The 16,604-nt window shown below is 38.1% G+C and overlaps 1 long non-coding RNA gene across 1 annotated transcript; it reads left to right on the top strand.

Annotated features, from left to right (window-relative positions):
* The first annotated feature begins 433 nt into the window (after positions 1-433).
* Positions 434-12,908, top strand: LOC120102247 (uncharacterized). The gene is made up of 4 exons (XR_005503497.2): positions 434-1,182; positions 3,550-3,650; positions 7,958-8,084; positions 10,429-12,908. It is a non-coding gene; the product is annotated as an uncharacterized LOC120102247 (long non-coding RNA).
* The last annotated feature ends 3,696 nt before the right edge of the window (positions 12,909-16,604 follow it).

Raw genomic sequence — 16,604 nt, forward strand, 5'->3', positions numbered from 1 at the left:
CAGGGGGAGGGGAATGGGATAGATGGTTTGTGGAAGGGAAAATGAGAAAGGGGATAAAATTTGAAATGCTTTGGGGTCTCCTATGCTCAAGCTCCATCCAGTGTGGCACACAGACTCTTTTTGCTGTCTGAGGATAACGATGGAGAACTCTTGCTCCTCTAGCACCATGTCTGCCTGCACGCTATGATGCTTCCCACCATGACGGTAATGATCTAAAGCTCTGAAATTGTAAACCAGTCTCATTCATATGTTTTCCTTCCTAAGAGTTGACTTGGTCATGGTGTCTATTCACAGCAATGAAATCCTAAGGTAAAAAGTATGTGTGTTTAAATGAATAACTTACAGTTGTGGGGAAATATGCACTTAGTGTCAGCAAACATAGAAAAGATCTGGAAATAAAAATACAATATATAGTACAAACATATGCAGAAGAAAGCATATGATAAGGCCCATTCTCAAGTACATGCAAACTGGTATGCAAAGACTAAAAGTGATCCAATGAAATGGTTCAAACCTCTAAAAATACTTTTAATAATTTATGGAGTTTAAAATGATTACGTAACTATGTACACCTGGTGGTTTTACTTGTTACTGTTTGCTATTTCTTAAGTAAACATTTTTTTTATTCAAAAACTTAACCAAGTTTTTAAATCTTTATGTTGGAGTAGAGATGACAGAAAGACTGTACACACACACACACACACACACACACACACACACACACACACGTACGTACACACAAAGCAAGAAGGGGGGAGGCGAAAAAAAGGCTAACAAAGAAAAGTAGGCAACAAGAGAGAACATAGACAAAGAAAGGGAAGAAGGCAGAGGAGACATGACACAGTGGGAGTGAAGAACGCCAGTGGCTGGACTTAGTCTCAGTCAGTGAGCCGCTACTTCTTCCCCTACAGTAAATGAATATTCAGGCATCAGACTATGAGCTGTCCTTAGCCTTCGTTGTACATCTTTTCCCTTGGATTAATTCCCTTTTTGATGGTTTTTGATGCTATTGAGATGCCTTCACTATATAATTTCAGGCATACAGAAATGTTCTGTGGTCTTCTTCCATGCATGAGCCCTTGTATTGTTTTGAACTGTTAATGAAAATCTTTTTCTTTTATAGGAAAGAACATTATCCATGGAAAATTGTTCAGAAATTCACCCATGGATTTATTTACAATGGTAATTTTTTTGAGCTGTGATCAATTATAAAAATCAGAAGGTTTTTTTTTTTGGATCTAAAATTTTAACATAACTTCAAAAAGTGTTCTTACCGCCTCCATTCTGAAATGAAGACTCCTTTTCCTGCTGGAAGGCATTCGCTTCTTTGCCACTTCTAATGCTGTTCTTAGCAAGCTTGTCGCCTTGATGTACTTGCAGTGTATTTCTGGCCTCTGAATCTGTCATTCACATGTGGCCATGACTATAAGCTCTTAAGAATAATGATAATAATACACAAATAAGTAAAGTGTAATAGGACAAAATAAACAAACAAACAAAGACAAAGAAAAAGCATGAGAAGCACATATAGATGCAGAGACAACCAAGTTTCCAGAAATTGAAACTTAAAATCAAGAGCCATGGTATATTCAAAGGATTTGTAATGTTAGAAAAATGGCATAAAAAGTCATGAGACAAAGGACCTTCAAAGATGCAGTTGAGTTCATTTTGTGATTGTCATCTACTGCTGGGAATGGGGCCTGGCCTTAGAGTCTGTATCTGAAATAAGACTCTATTGGAGAAATTTAATTTTTCCTTGATGAGCACGTATTAATTGGGTATTACTTATGGGTTAGATATAGGGTTCGTGTCTTCTTTTAGCACTGGGACCTCATTTGGTGAATATCCCTGCAGGTCCTGTGCATGCTGCCACAGCCTCTGTGAGCGCATGTGTGCATCAGTCGTCTTGTGCTTAGAAACTCTTGTTTCCTTGAGGTCCTCCATTCCATCTGGTTTTTATAGTCGTTATCCTGCCTCCTCTTAAACTACAGTCCCTAGCACCGAGGGGAGTGATTTTATGAAGGCATCCCACGTAGGAACGAATGTTCCAAAATCTACTTGTTGCTCAATTGTCCGGGTGTGGATCTCAGTTGTTGTTCCCATCTTTTGCAAGAGGAAGCTTCGCTGATGATGGCTGGGCAAGGGATTGATCATAATGTACACAGAATGTTGTTAGGGGCCAGTGCATGCTGCCATCCTTTAGCAGAACAGTATTATTTGTCTTTTCCTAGTCCCTGGCTTATGAAGTCTTAGATTATTTGCCACCTGAGTGGTATCAGAATTAGGTTTCGCATCATGGAGTGGGCATTAAATCCAATCCGATTATTGGCTGGTTACTCCCACAATCTTTGTACCACCATGATTCTAGTTTATAGGTCACCATTGTAGACTAAAGGTTTTTGAGGCTGGACTTGTGTTCATGCTTCTCCTTTGGAAATGGACACAGTACCTTCTAGTACCATGAACAGTAGTCAGAAGTGGGGAAGGCTCTAGGTAGGCACTAGCTCAGCTTCTCAGTGTAAGTGACTTGTGTAGGTGTTGTCTTCAGTGACAGAAGATTCCCGTCAGTTTATGGAGGACAGCCACTTTGGTTAACAGCTTTTTTTAAAAAGATTTATTTATTTTATATATGTGAGTACACTGTCTCTGTCTTCAGACACACTAGAGTAGGGAATCAGATTTCATTACAGATGGCTGTGAGCTACCATGTGGTTGCTGGGAATTGTGCTCAGGTCACTGAAGAGCAGTCAGTGCTCTTAACCACTCAGCCACCCCTCAAGCCTGGTTAACAACTTTATTAGATATAACCATTAGTAGCTCTGTAAACCTCATTTATTGATAAGCGATGTCCAGTTTGCGTTTCATTTTAGCTATTCTGAAATTTCATTTAAACGTATACATGTATACATTTTTGGAAGGGTCTACTAGGTTTCCTTATGACCTCTTCAAATGACTCTTAGTTTTAATTTTTCTTATTGTATTCACTCCCCCAATCCCCTCTTCTCTCCCTCTCCACAGCTGAAACAGTTCTTGAATATTCAAGAGTAAAATTGCCAACATATGGTGATTGCCTGACATTTAAAGTTTAAAGACTTTTTTGAAATATTGAACTTTATTTAATATTTTAATAACAATTTCTGTAAATCAAGGTTTATTTAAACCTGTGGTGATGAACTTTTTTATGGGTAAATCATACAGAGCAGAAAATTAGCACAAAAAATATCCCTTTTTAGTTTTGACTCTCCTTTGATGTGATAAAATTAGTCCTGAGCCATTACACGATGATTAATACATCAACAATGCACTGCTTTTCGGTCCTTACATTGCAACATTAGTTATTTTAAATACCTGAGCTCGAGCAACTCTTGTTATTAGAATAATGTGTTTTAATATCATGTTTTTCTATTTTATTTCTTTGTGTGGGGAAAATACAGATTTACTTATGCTTTGAAAATAAAAGTTATGCCCCTGCGGGTTTTTCTTTTAAGTCTTATGGTTGTGACTTAATCTTGTTTATGTACTCTTACTGATTACGTTTTTCTTCTTCAGGCACTAAGGAGCTCAGAGCCTTGGGCAGGGTTGGTGAGCACTCCATCACTGAGCTATCTTCCCAGCTCCAGTGTTAGTTATAACTCAGCCCTTTCTTTGAGGTAACTAAATAGGATTATTTCCGAGCTCATAGTGCAATGCATTAGTTGTTTAATTCAGCAGCAAATATGTATGATGTATTATGATTTTTCAAAATGAGGTATTATTATTATTATTCAATATATTATTGAAATGACTATGAATGTCGTAAGCTGTTAGGAACGATATGCTTGCCTCTTCACAATGGCGTGTCTGTTGATGGCATCCTAGTTCAGTTCATGTTCACACAGCCATATTGCTTAGAATTTATGGTATAACTTCTGACACTCCTAGGAAACACAATCTTAGAGAAACAATTCTGTTCCTCTGTCTCTTAAAATCATTCCAGCCTGTCTTTCTCACTGATCCCTTATCTCACAGTGTCTTAACCCTGTACAAAGAACTAAGCAGAACTAAAGGATGTTGAGAGTTGGCAAAATAATCTCCTCCAGGGAATAGCACACTAATTGGATATGCAGCACAAAATGGTCAGCCACACAAACATACAGAGAAGTAAAATACAGACCGAAAAGGTTGTACGTATAAAGTGTATACATACACACATAGACATACGTATAGATATATGTATACAACAGCTAAAGAAAAGAAGTGGCGAATTTGCTAGAGAGAAAGCAGAAGTTTTTGGAGGGAGGAAAGTGGATGCAGAGATAATCTAATTATATTATTATCTGAAAAAATAAAATCATAATTAACATGTATGATATATTTTTTTAAAATAATCTATTTTCATGTTCTATTCAACACACTAAAACTTATTGAAATTTTATTTGAGTACATTTTTTTGTCTGTAGTTGAGTGGCTGCCTTAAGAAATTTTATCAAAGGAATCACATAAACAAGTTTAAAAATGTAAAGACTTCATTGTGTAAATATATTACATAAATGTAGAAGTTTGACGTATTTAGTAAACAACAATTCATTGATCAATCCTGAAAAGAACTAATTGTTCTTGAAAAAAATCTAATAACCACTCTTAAACATTTTTTGCAAAAAAATGAAATTCATTCCTTAGTTCTGTAACCATAATTCTCCCAATTTGTGACAATTAAAATGGAGAATGAGATGACAATACAGAATTGGTTGAAAAGATTTAAAAAAGAAGTAGAGAATTATCTGGAGTACATACATTTCCATGGTTAGGGGAGACGAGCGGAGTTTGAGCTGTATATGGAAGCAGAGGTGTCAACTGCCTTGCCCCACTGACACCCACTGTAAATTCCTTCCTAACCCTTTTGACCTCTTGTGATACGGAAACCTGTCAGTCCTCACTAAAACACCAACTTGCAAGTTAACACAAACAAAAGAATCTGCTCCCAAATTGGTTTAGACAGGCTGCTAGCAAGGGTGGGACACGTGTGGTGGAGACCAGAGCATAATGCTCATTCTATCCTCATTGTGGTAAATTAATGTGGTACTCTGCCCAGCAGGGAGCTCTCGTATAAGCATAGACATGTTTGCAGCTGTGTGCAATGCAGTGAATGGAAATTGAATATCTCCAGGATTTCCGTAGAAAAGTCATGATCATTCAAACTCTTGTATGGTTACCCTCCCATCTGTGTATTGAAGGTTATCCTTCCTATGAGGTGGTCTACTGTACTTCCTGTAACTCTCACTTTATTGTATTTCATTGCAATTTATTTTACATTTTGACAGAATCTCTCACTGTATAATTCAGGCTATATACAAACTCACAAGCCTTTGGCTCCAGCTTCCCAAATGATATTACAGGTATAATCCATCATGATTAGGAAACTTTTACTTTTGTTTTGATAAAAATATTTGACCACAAAGTTTATGAGAAGGAGCAGTATGTGACTGACTTCTGTTGATCATCTAATTTAATTTTAACGATTCTGAGCAAATATTTTGTGAATTTCTTAAGTGCTAATTAATGGATTTCAGCACAACAGCAGACAAAAGTAGGAACAATTTATATTTTAGAATAAAATACTTATTCTTTATGTAGTTTCCCTGTGGTTTTTATTACCCTAGGAAAATATTGAAGCTTCAGCTGAGTCCTTTCTCTGCACTTCACTGAAGCACAATTCTGGGTGATTTGATGGGTTTTTAATTATGTTGGCAAATAAAATCTAAAAACAACCTAGAATGTTATCAAGTTCAAATATCAAGCACCTTCAATAAATATAAATCATAAGAAATATCACCAATCAATGTTATTTTCTTTGAAACTTTGTATAAAAGTATCTTGGAAATAGAATTAAAAGATAAAATATAAAAACTTGGAAAATACCTTTGTTTCCTGAGACATCATAGATACAATGAGGAAGGATAATTACAGTCCAATATATTGACCTCATGTAAAGAGAAATGTCTCAAGGAGAAGGGAAATGGCCTGTCAGGTTGTCTAATATTCTGCTCACTGTGGGTGCTCCAAAGGGAGCATCAGTACCTGAGAGATAGCTTAGTTCTACAGAGCACTTCCTGCTCTGCAGAGGACCAGGTTCAATTACCAGTGTCCACATGGCAGTTCAAAATTGGCTGAAACTTCAGTTTTAGAGGACATAATACCCTTGTCTTTCCTCTGTAAACTCCTCCACACTCATGCATATATATCCATGTAGGATCACACACATACATGTAAATAATAAATTAAATGAATCTTTCAAGAGAGTGAAAATAGTTATTTTAACCTTTGTGACTAAAAGGAGTATGCAGGGGTATTTTATTTTCCTCAGTATGACAGATTGTCCACGAAATTGATTATATTGGCAAAAAACAATGAAAATAAGCAATATATTATGTGTCAACATTATTTCTGTATTATGCTAACAAATCGCCTTTGAGAATAGATTAAGTTTTCGCTCTTTGACTACAATCCTGTATGATTTCTTTCTTTTTTGACAAGGGCCAAGGACAATTTGCTGCCACCATTTCTTCTGGATCACTTACCATTAGTGACCTATAAATATGGTGGAATCAGTAACTATTACCCTGTAGCATCCAGGATTTTATGAGTCAAACTTCTGCCCCTCATCCCATCTCACCTGAGTCAAATGGAATGCCTCGGTACTCTTTGTGACAACTTATATATTTTGATGGCTTAGTTTGCCCAGTGGATAATTGGATCGCAATAATTCATACTTAATATTGTCCTTCAAATGTCCTGTCCTTAGAATCCATTCATCACATGAACTTCCACGGTCAAAAATCCCTTAAGATACTGATGGTTTATCCCCATCAAAAATGATCACACAAATGTTCACATAAAGTGAGGAAATATTTCAGTGTCATTTTTCCCTTTTCAGGAAAAAAAAGAGTGTCAGTGCGATTGCAGAGAAGTGGGAAAATTTTTACCCAGTCACTGCCGTGTACCATCCTGAAAAAAAATATTTTATTTTGGATCTGAATCTTTTCTCCTCTATAAATAAACCAGCAAACATATCTTATTGCCTTCATCTTTTTAAGTATGCACACCACAGTGTTGCTAAGGTTGCCTAGCAACTACAACATCATGGGATAGTAGAATTGTAAAGGCCAGAGAAATAAGCAGTTACATTGGGATACTTACAGTGAGAGGGAACACGCTGGCTTGGTCAGCTCCATGCTTTTGAGACTTATAATAGTCATTGTGAAAATTGTGTGCCAATTGGATGAAAATACCCTTAGTCATCAAATCCTGCTGTATTATCGTGTAGAGGAATATCATCCAGTGATTCCTACGTAGTCATTCATCATATTATTTCCCAGGCTTCACAGTGATTTCCATGAGCAGCTTACTGTTAAAATAGATGTGTGTAAGAAAGATTCTAACAGATTTTTCGAGCATCATTTTCTACCAAAATATAACTAAAGGCAGGATTCAGCCTGTGCTATTTCTCTGTGTCATGAATTCTCCTAGTTCTGTGAATGAAGTTCAATTAATGTGGGATGTTTTCAGAGATTTTGTTAACATTTTATTCAACTTAAGTCAGGCAGCAAAATAACCCAGTTCATTTATGGTAGCCAGTGCTCAGCAATTATATGCTAATTGCATATGTATCCAATTAATTTCAGTAAGAAAAAAAATTCCACATATAGTAAGGAAGAAATATTTATGTTTTTCAGTCCAGAATCCAAATATTATAAACTAGATAATTTTCCTGTCTTCTAATGAAGTTATGATCCATCCATCCATACATATATACATATATTCATGCAGCTATCCTTCCACCCATTTATATATATTCCATGCATCTATTAGACCATTCTTCCACTCATTAATTCATTAAGTATTTATAGTTTGATGTTATTCACTGATGAGTTAAGGAAAGAAAAATATAGATTTTTTTGTGAAATAAATATCATTGCAGAAGTACACAGTCATTTGAGAATGCAGAATTAGCACCATGCCTTTGGTGAGCTCTACATTGAACTGAATGAGGAACTGCCACATGTTGCCACGTGTTCCACATCATGAACAGTCAACAACACGCCATAGTAAGAGAACGTAAAAAGTGCTATCATGTGTTTGCATACGGATTCCAATGGGGAGAAGTACTTACAATCAGGAACTGCAGAAAATAGCCAGTTACCAGGTGAAAAGGGGTAGAAAAACAGGCCACTGGGAGCTAAATTCAGGCCACGTGACTTAGAAATCAGTGGTTCTCAAAAAATAAATAGAATCAATCAGTGTATACAAAACAGGTTAAATAAAGTATGCCAAGCATAAATAAAGAGCCTTAAATTTTTTGACATGTCCATTCTAATCTTCTGCGATTCTGCTATTCCTCACTCCTCCATTGATCTTTTACACTAAGGATGCTAACTGCTTACACAGAAAGATTCATTCCTCAGACAGCTTCGATACTTGACATTTGAGTTTCTCAGAGTATCAGAATAAGTGCTGCCATAGCTCTCATCAGTTCCAGCAAGGGATCTTCATAGTCTGTTAGCTTTCAGACCTGCTATTCCTGCTATTGTAGAATCTCTACTGCTACGCTTGAAATATGTAGCTGAAATCATATCAGAAATGCATCAATGTTACATATGGATTTTCTAAGAATAGTTTAACCATTTTTCTCTAGTACTGTGCCTAGAAACGACATTTTAAAGATGTATTTTCATTATGTTTAATTATGTGTAGGTGTTTGTCTCTGTGTTGGTATGGGCACAAAAGTACAGGAGTCATGGAGACAAGAAACATTGTATTGCTTGGACCTGGAGTCACAGCTGTTTGTGCCTGACATGGTTCTGATAATTGAACTTTGGTTCTCTAGAAGAGCAGCAGATGCTCTTAACCACTGAGCACAATATTTGATCCTTTATTGGTTGTTAGTAAAGTATCAGCAAGAAATATATATCATATTCAAATAGGAGGGCAATTAAGAGATGCTAGTGTGAGAACAGGCAGAGAAGCCTCAGAAACTTCTTAACTTCCTTAGGTTGGTAGAAATAACTTGATAACCCTTGCCCTTTAGAGGCAAGAGAGAAAAGGGATTCTTTAGATAGATGTCAGAAGTCCCTCTGTCAGAAGTTACTGAAAGTCTTTTCTGTTTTTATTCCCCCTTTGGATTATGGCCACTTGCTTCAGGTGATTGGATTTGCATGATTCATATGATGTTATGAAATTACTTGCACTGATTTTTCCTTTTTAAAAATGTGCTTGAATGTCCTGGGGAAGTTGGAGTTCTTAAAACCATTTCATCTATCTGTGTAATCCAATGCAGAACATAAGATTTTAATTTTCTGTGGTTGTTTTATTTTTTTTTATTTCCTTGTTGACTTTCTCCTGGGAGCTAATAAACCTACGGAATAGTCTCACTGAACAGTGAAGGTACTATACAGTGTGACAGCAGCTCTACCAAATTAATATATGAAAAATTAAATTGGAAAGATTCATGTAAGACAGAAGTGTTGTCTGAGAGATATTGACATGGCAAAATGAGGTCAGGCAACTGCAAGCAATTGAGCAGAATAAAATCGATGAGAACACCAGAAAAGACTTTGCCACTTGATTCTGAGTGACATTTTTGTTTTTTCCCAGGGGAGTCAGAAATAGGTGAATTACTAACAAATTCCGTTAAACAAGTATAACATAAAGCCAGTGAACAATGAGACAGATTATTTTAATCTCTCTTATACAATATGAAAGTACTTTTACTGTTAATGGTAGCATTGTAAATATGGTATCAAATTATCATGTGCTTATAAGTTCTTCTGAAATGAGAAAGAAAAATTTAGCAAGAAAGCAGGTGGCTCCACAGGATGTTTTGAGTAGTTCAAGTTTTCTAGTTTGATTCAAATGTTAAATAAAAATGATTATGGCATTTTTCTCATGTACATCGAAATTGAGATCAACTTTTGGAAAATTTCAAGTAAGTATAGGCTTAGGGTAGCAAGAAATAATAACGGAGGGTGATTGACAGATGACTAAGTAGTTAAAAGTGTCCACCATTCCTCCAGGTGGCGCAGGTTCAATTTTCAGAAACCCCCTCAAAACCTATGAACTCCAGTCTCAGTGGATCAAATGTTCTTGTTTTGACACCCAATGTCACCATCCATGCATGTCATACACAAACATGCACATAGCAAACACTCATGAGTATAAACATGAGTGTGAACAGCACATCCTCCGTTTCTAGACTATCAATTCTCACGTGTGAATATTCCAAACTATGTAATTTAAGAATATCTGTATAGTTTGTTTTATAAAATCCTACATGAAGAACATTATTTTACAGACACATACATTAATTATACATAAAGATTGTGTCATTAGCATATAACACAGAACATTTTTTCTCAAAGCTTATGGGCTGAAATCTTATTTATTGGTTTGTAGGAAGTATGGCATAATTGTGCACTGGTAGGTTGAGGAAGAGACAGTGAGAAGATTGGATGAAATGAGTGGTGAGTTGTGACACCTCCAGACTTTTTTCTACTCACTCTTTACATGTTTATATTGTTTACATGTATGGCATTTCCTTCTTCTAGTCTGCTGTGGTTTGAATGGGACTTCCTACTACCACCTATCTACTACCTTTCAATTCAGAAATTGAAGCTTTTCAGCCTGAGAATAAGAAATTGGTCTCGAGGAAAGAATAATGTCGCAAGAATTTTGCTGTTATAAATGGGGTTGTTTATAGTTCCCTATAGGAGCATGGCCTTTAAGGCAAAGGATGAGTCCTCACCAGCCACCAAATGACTTTCATTTTCATTTCGTACTTTCAAAACCTTGAACAATATGTTTATTTTATAGTTTATAACTAACTCAGTCTGAGACAGGCTTTAGGAATAGAAACCTGAAACATAAGCACCGAATTCAGTATACTAAACTCTGTAGTAAATGCCAGAAGATGTGGGAGTTAACTTTGCAGTTGGGTAACTGGTAAAAGAGTGGATGAGTTCTGAAGCTGCCAGAGAAGTATTGCTGGAATGGGCTGTGAAAGCAATTTAGTGAGAGCACAGGAGGGTAGGAAATCTGCTACCTTAAAGAGTACCTGGAAGGTCATGAATAGGATGCTGGTGGTAGATGTGTGGAGGGTAAAGGTCTTGTTGATGGCATTCCAATGGTAATGAGTAGCACTCCTTTTTTTATTGGTTATTTTATTTGTTTACATTTCAAATGTTATCCCCTTCCCAGTCTTCCCTCAATAACCCCCCCATCCTCTCCTCCCTCCTCTTGCCTCTATGAGGGTATTCTGCTGCCCACACATTCCTGCCTCTGGGGCCTAGCATTCCCCTGTCCTTGGTTATCAAGCCTCCATAGGACCTAGGGGCTCCCCTCCCAGTGATGCCAGTAGCACTCCTAAAGCTGAATGAAAGGCAACTCTTGTACAGCAAAGAACTTGTGAGTGATGATATAAGGTACTTGGTCAAAAAGAATAACTCACAAAGGCTTGTAGGAATAACATCCCCTTCCATAATTTCTTGTAGTACAAAATCAAGAAGTAAGAACTTATTTACAGGAAAAATTTACAAGCCAAAGGGAGCAGAACTTAAAGATCTTGAAAATACTCAATCTGCTTTGCATTTCTTATAACTCATAAGATAGCATACTTGAGAAAGAGCACCCAAGTTATACGTCAAAAGCCCATAAGGATAACATCTGTGGTGTTCAGGAAGATGAAAGACGTGACCGAAAAGACCATTTGGAGAGTTTTTATTCTGACACTCACTTCCCAGCATTCTAGGGCTTTAATGCGAGCAGTGTGAAATGAGAGGTTCCAGGCTGTTCCCATGAATTTGGGACTTGCTGCTAGGTACCTCTCTAATCTTCTTCCTGTACATTAGCAATACAATCATCAAATGTCCTACATAATTCTGTTTGACAAGGTGTATATATCAGTGATTTCTTCTTTGGAGGGCCTAGGTAGTAAACTTTGTGTTTGTCTACATACTACAACTGCCTAGGAGCACAAAGTAAAAGAGCTTTAGGAGATTGCTTACTCCAACCTAGATTTCATTAAATGCCCTATGTAGATTCAAGCGCTAGGAAATCAACACTAGAACCTCAATTGATAGGCCATTGAAGATGAGTTGTTCCTGAGACCACTGAATCATAGAGTCATCAGCTTGGACATCGTTGCCAAGGTAAAGGTAGGCAGGCACCCATCACCAAAGTGATGGACATTAGGGACCCATCCACTGCCACAGTGACTCAAGAAGGTGACACAAAGAGTCAGATAAGAGTATTCCACAGACTACATGAAGCTCAAGAAGAAGGACAGCCAAAGTGCTGATGCTTCACTTTGAAGGAGGAACAAAAATATTCATAGAAGGAAATACGGAGACAAAGTTTGGAGGAGAGACTGCCCCACCTGGGGATCAGCCCATATACATACAGCCACCAAACCCAGACAATATTGCTGATGCCAAGAAGAGCACGCTGATAAGAAACTGATATAGCTGTCTCCTGAGAGGCTCTGCCAGAGCATGACAAATACAGAAGCTTATGATCATAGCCAACCATTGAACGAAGAACAGATCCCTATTGGAGGAGTTAGAGAACGTATGGAAGGAGCTGAAGGGGCTTGCAACCCCATAAGAACAAAAATACGAACCAACCAGAGCTCCTAGAGACTGAACCACTACCCAAAGACTACATATAGATAGACCCATGACTCCTGCTGCATATGTAGCAGAGGATGGCTTTGTGGGGTGCCATTGGGAGGAGAAGCCCTTATTCCTGCCAAGAGTAGACCCCCCAGTGGAGGGGAATGTCAGGGCATGGAGGTGGGAAGAGGTGGGTGGATGAGTGGGGGAACACCCTCATAGAATAAGGTGGAGGGGAAATAGGATAGGAGGGTTTTGGACTGGAAAGTAGGAAAGGGGATAACATTTGAAATGTAAATAAAACATCCAATTAAAAAATTCAAGCATGATTCAGTGTTTGCCCTGTTGGGGGTTTGGACTTAAGAAATATTATATCTTTACCTTTCTCATTTATCCTAGTTATAGTATATGCCTGTATCACTGTTGTGTTATGGATACATGTAACTTGGGTGATCTTATAAGCTCTCATTTGGGGAGCAGTTTGCCTTAGAATGAAGAGTGCCTTGAGTCTCACTAAAATATGTTTGATCCTATTTTAAGACAAGAATCTGAGATTAAGACTTTGACTTGATGCCGGGTTATCTAAAATACGAGAAGAAATTGATATAGGATGTTTGTGTCTTGCTTTTCAAAAGCAAGAGTCAAGAGATGGGTTACAATGGTGAGATTGAGTACCTCTGACTGCCTGATTTGTACTTTGGATGCAACATGGCACTAAGCAGTGGGGATTTCTGGAGATGGCTATGTCACGAGAAAGATCTTCCATTATGAATGAGATTATTGTCATTATATAAGAGGTCCAAGGGAATGCTGGTAACTTCTAATAAGTGAACATGATAGAATGTTCCAGATAGACGTAAATAGGACACTTTAAAAGGTTGAGCTTGTATTTCCTAGCCTTAGCCATTCATGTACCTCTTTTCTGATCTACTTATTTTGTTAGATTAGACAGAATAGACCAAAACCAAACTTCTACAACATGTAAGCTACACAAAGAATAAGAAGTTGCCTTCCTTTTACCCGATGTGCACATGTCATTCTGGAATAATGATGGGCCTATATGGATTAAATGAATGAGGAAATGTCAGTATCTTTTTTTTCTTTTTCTTTTTTCCATCTTTATTAACTTCTTTTTTACATTTCGATTGTTATTCCCCTTCCCGGTTTCCAGGCCAACATCCCCCTAACCCCTCCACCTCCCCTTCTCTATGGGTGTTTCCTTCCCCATCTTCCCCCCATTACCGCCCTCCCCCCAACAATCAAGTTCACTGGGGGTTCAGTCTTGGCAGGACCAAGGGCTTTCCCTTCCACTGGTGCTTTTACTAGGCTATTCATTGTTACCTATGAGGTTGGAGCTAAGGGTCAGTCCATGTATAGTAGTGGCTTTAGGTAGTGGCTTAGTCCCTGGAAGCTCTGGTTGGCTGGCATTTTTGTTCATATGGGGTCTGAAGCCCCTTCAAGCTCTTCCAGTCCTTTCTAACATTCCTTCAACGGGGGGTCCCGTTCTCAGTTCAGTGGTTTAAAGATGGCATTCACCTATGTATTTGCTATATTCTGGCTGTGCCTCTCAGGAGAGATCTACATCCGGTTCCTGTCAGCCTGCACTTCTTTGCTTCATCCATCTTATGTAGTTTGGTGGCTGTATATGTATGAGCCAAATGTGGGGCAGGCTCTGAATGGGTGTTCCTTCTGCCTCTGTTCTAAACTTTGCTTACCTATTCCCTCCCAAGGGTATTCTTGTTCCCCTTTCCAAGAAGGACTGAAGCATTTGCATTTTGCTCATCCTTCTTGAGTTTTATGTGTTCTGGGCATCTAGGGTAATACAAGCATTTGTGCTAATATACACTTATCAATGAGTGCATACCATGTGTGTTTTTCTGTGATTGGATTACCTCATTCAGGATGATATTTTCCAGTTCCATCCATTTGCCTATGAATTTCATAAAGTCATCGTTTTTGATAGCTGAGTAATATTCCATTGTGTAGATGTACCATATTTTCTGTATCTATTCCTCTGTTGAAGGGCATCTGGGTTCTTTCTAGCTTCTGGCTATTATAAATAAGGCTACTATGAACATAGTGGAGCATGTGTATTTGTTATATGTTATATGTTGGGGCATATTTTGGATGTATGCCCAAGAGAGGTATAGCTGGATCCTCAGGTAGTTCAATGCCCAATTTTCTGAGGAACCTCCAGACTGATTTCCAGAATGGTTGTACCAGTCTGTAATCCCACCAACAATGGAGGAGTGTTCCTCTTTCTCCACCACCTCACCAGCATTTGCTGTCACCTGAGTTTTTGATCTTAGCCATTCTCACTGGTGTGAGGTGAAATCTCAGGGTTGTTTTGATTTGCATTTCCCTTATGACTAAAGATGTTGAACATTTCTTTAGGTGTTTCTCAGCCATTCGGCATTCCTCAGCTGTGAATTCTTTGTTTAGCTCTGAACCCCATTTTTTAATAGGGTTATTTGTCTCCCTGCGGTCTAACTTCTTGAGTTCTTTGTATATTTTGGATATAAGGCCTCTATCTGTTGTAGGATTGGTAAAGATCTTTTCCCAATCTGTTGGTTGCCGTTTTGTCCTAACCACAGTGTCCTTTGCCTTACAGAAGCTTTCCAGTTTTATGAGATCCCATTTGTCAATTCTTGATCTTAGAGCATAAGCCATTGGTGTTTTGTTCAGGAAATTTTCTCCAGCATCCTTTTCAAAAGAGGTTTGGCATTGTGGCTCAGACAGTTTTGCAGCTGCTGAAAGCTTCAATTTTTAAATATTTGAAAAGTAGATAAATGTATTTATTTTCAAATAGGGCCTTACTATGTAGCTCTGGCAGTCCTGGACCTCACAGTGGAGATCAAACTGGCCTGGTAGTCACAGGAATCTACCTTCCTCTGCCTCCCTAGTGCTGGGATTAAAAGTATTAAAAGTATAAAAGAGCACACAACTTAGTTTTAAAAATGTCTTAAGATGATTATAAACCTTTTAAGGATTTACTTCGTGTGGAAGAAGGAGGAGGCTTGGCTGCATATATTATGTATAGACAGCATGTGAATGGTAGGAACTTATGGAAGACAGAAGATGACATTAAGCTCTCTGGAACTGAAGGCATACAGCTTGTGGTGAAATAAATAGCTTGTGGGAATTGTGAACTGAAATCGAGACTTCTACAAGTGCTCCTAACACATGAACATTCTCTCTAACCACAAATAATCTTAATTATTTTCAATTCCTATCATGCAACATTTTTATTATATATATACATATATGTATATATGTATACATTGGTATTCAAATGGTATTCCCTTTCCCGGTTTCCTATACATAAGGCCCCATGCCCAACTCCTCCCACATACGGGTGTTCCACCATCTACCACCTTTACCACCTCCCTGACATTACCTTGCACTGGGGGTCCAACTTTGGCAGGACCAAGGACTTCCCCTTCCACTGGTGTCCCAACAAAGCTATTCTCTGCTACAGATGCAGTTGGAGCCTTGGGTCAGTCCATGTATAGTTTTTCAGTAGTGGTTTAGTCCCTGGAAGCTCTGGTTGTTTGGCATTGTCGTTTTATGGGGGTCCAAGCTCCTTCAGCTCTTTCAATCTTTCCTCTAATTCCCCCAAAGGGGGTCCTGTTCTCAGTTCAGTGGTTTGCTGCTAGCATTCACCTCTGTATTGACATGCTCTGGATGTGTCTCTCAGGAGACATCTATATCTGCTCCCTTTCAGCATGCAATTTTTACCTCCATCAATCTTATCTAGTTTGGTGGCTGTATATATATGGGCCACTTGTGGGGCAGGCGCTGAATGGCAGTTCCTTCAGTTGTTGTTCTAAACTTTAATTCCATATCCCCTCCTATGAATATTTTTATTCCCCTTTCAAGAAGGAGTGGGAGCATTTTGGTCATCGTTCTTCTTGAGCTTCCTGTGGTCTGTGGATGGCATTGAGCTTTTGGGCAAATATCCAC

This window comes from Rattus norvegicus, chromosome 4 (genome assembly GCF_036323735.1).
Source record: "Rattus norvegicus strain BN/NHsdMcwi chromosome 4, GRCr8, whole genome shotgun sequence".
NCBI lineage: Eukaryota > Metazoa > Chordata > Mammalia > Rodentia > Muridae > Rattus > Rattus norvegicus.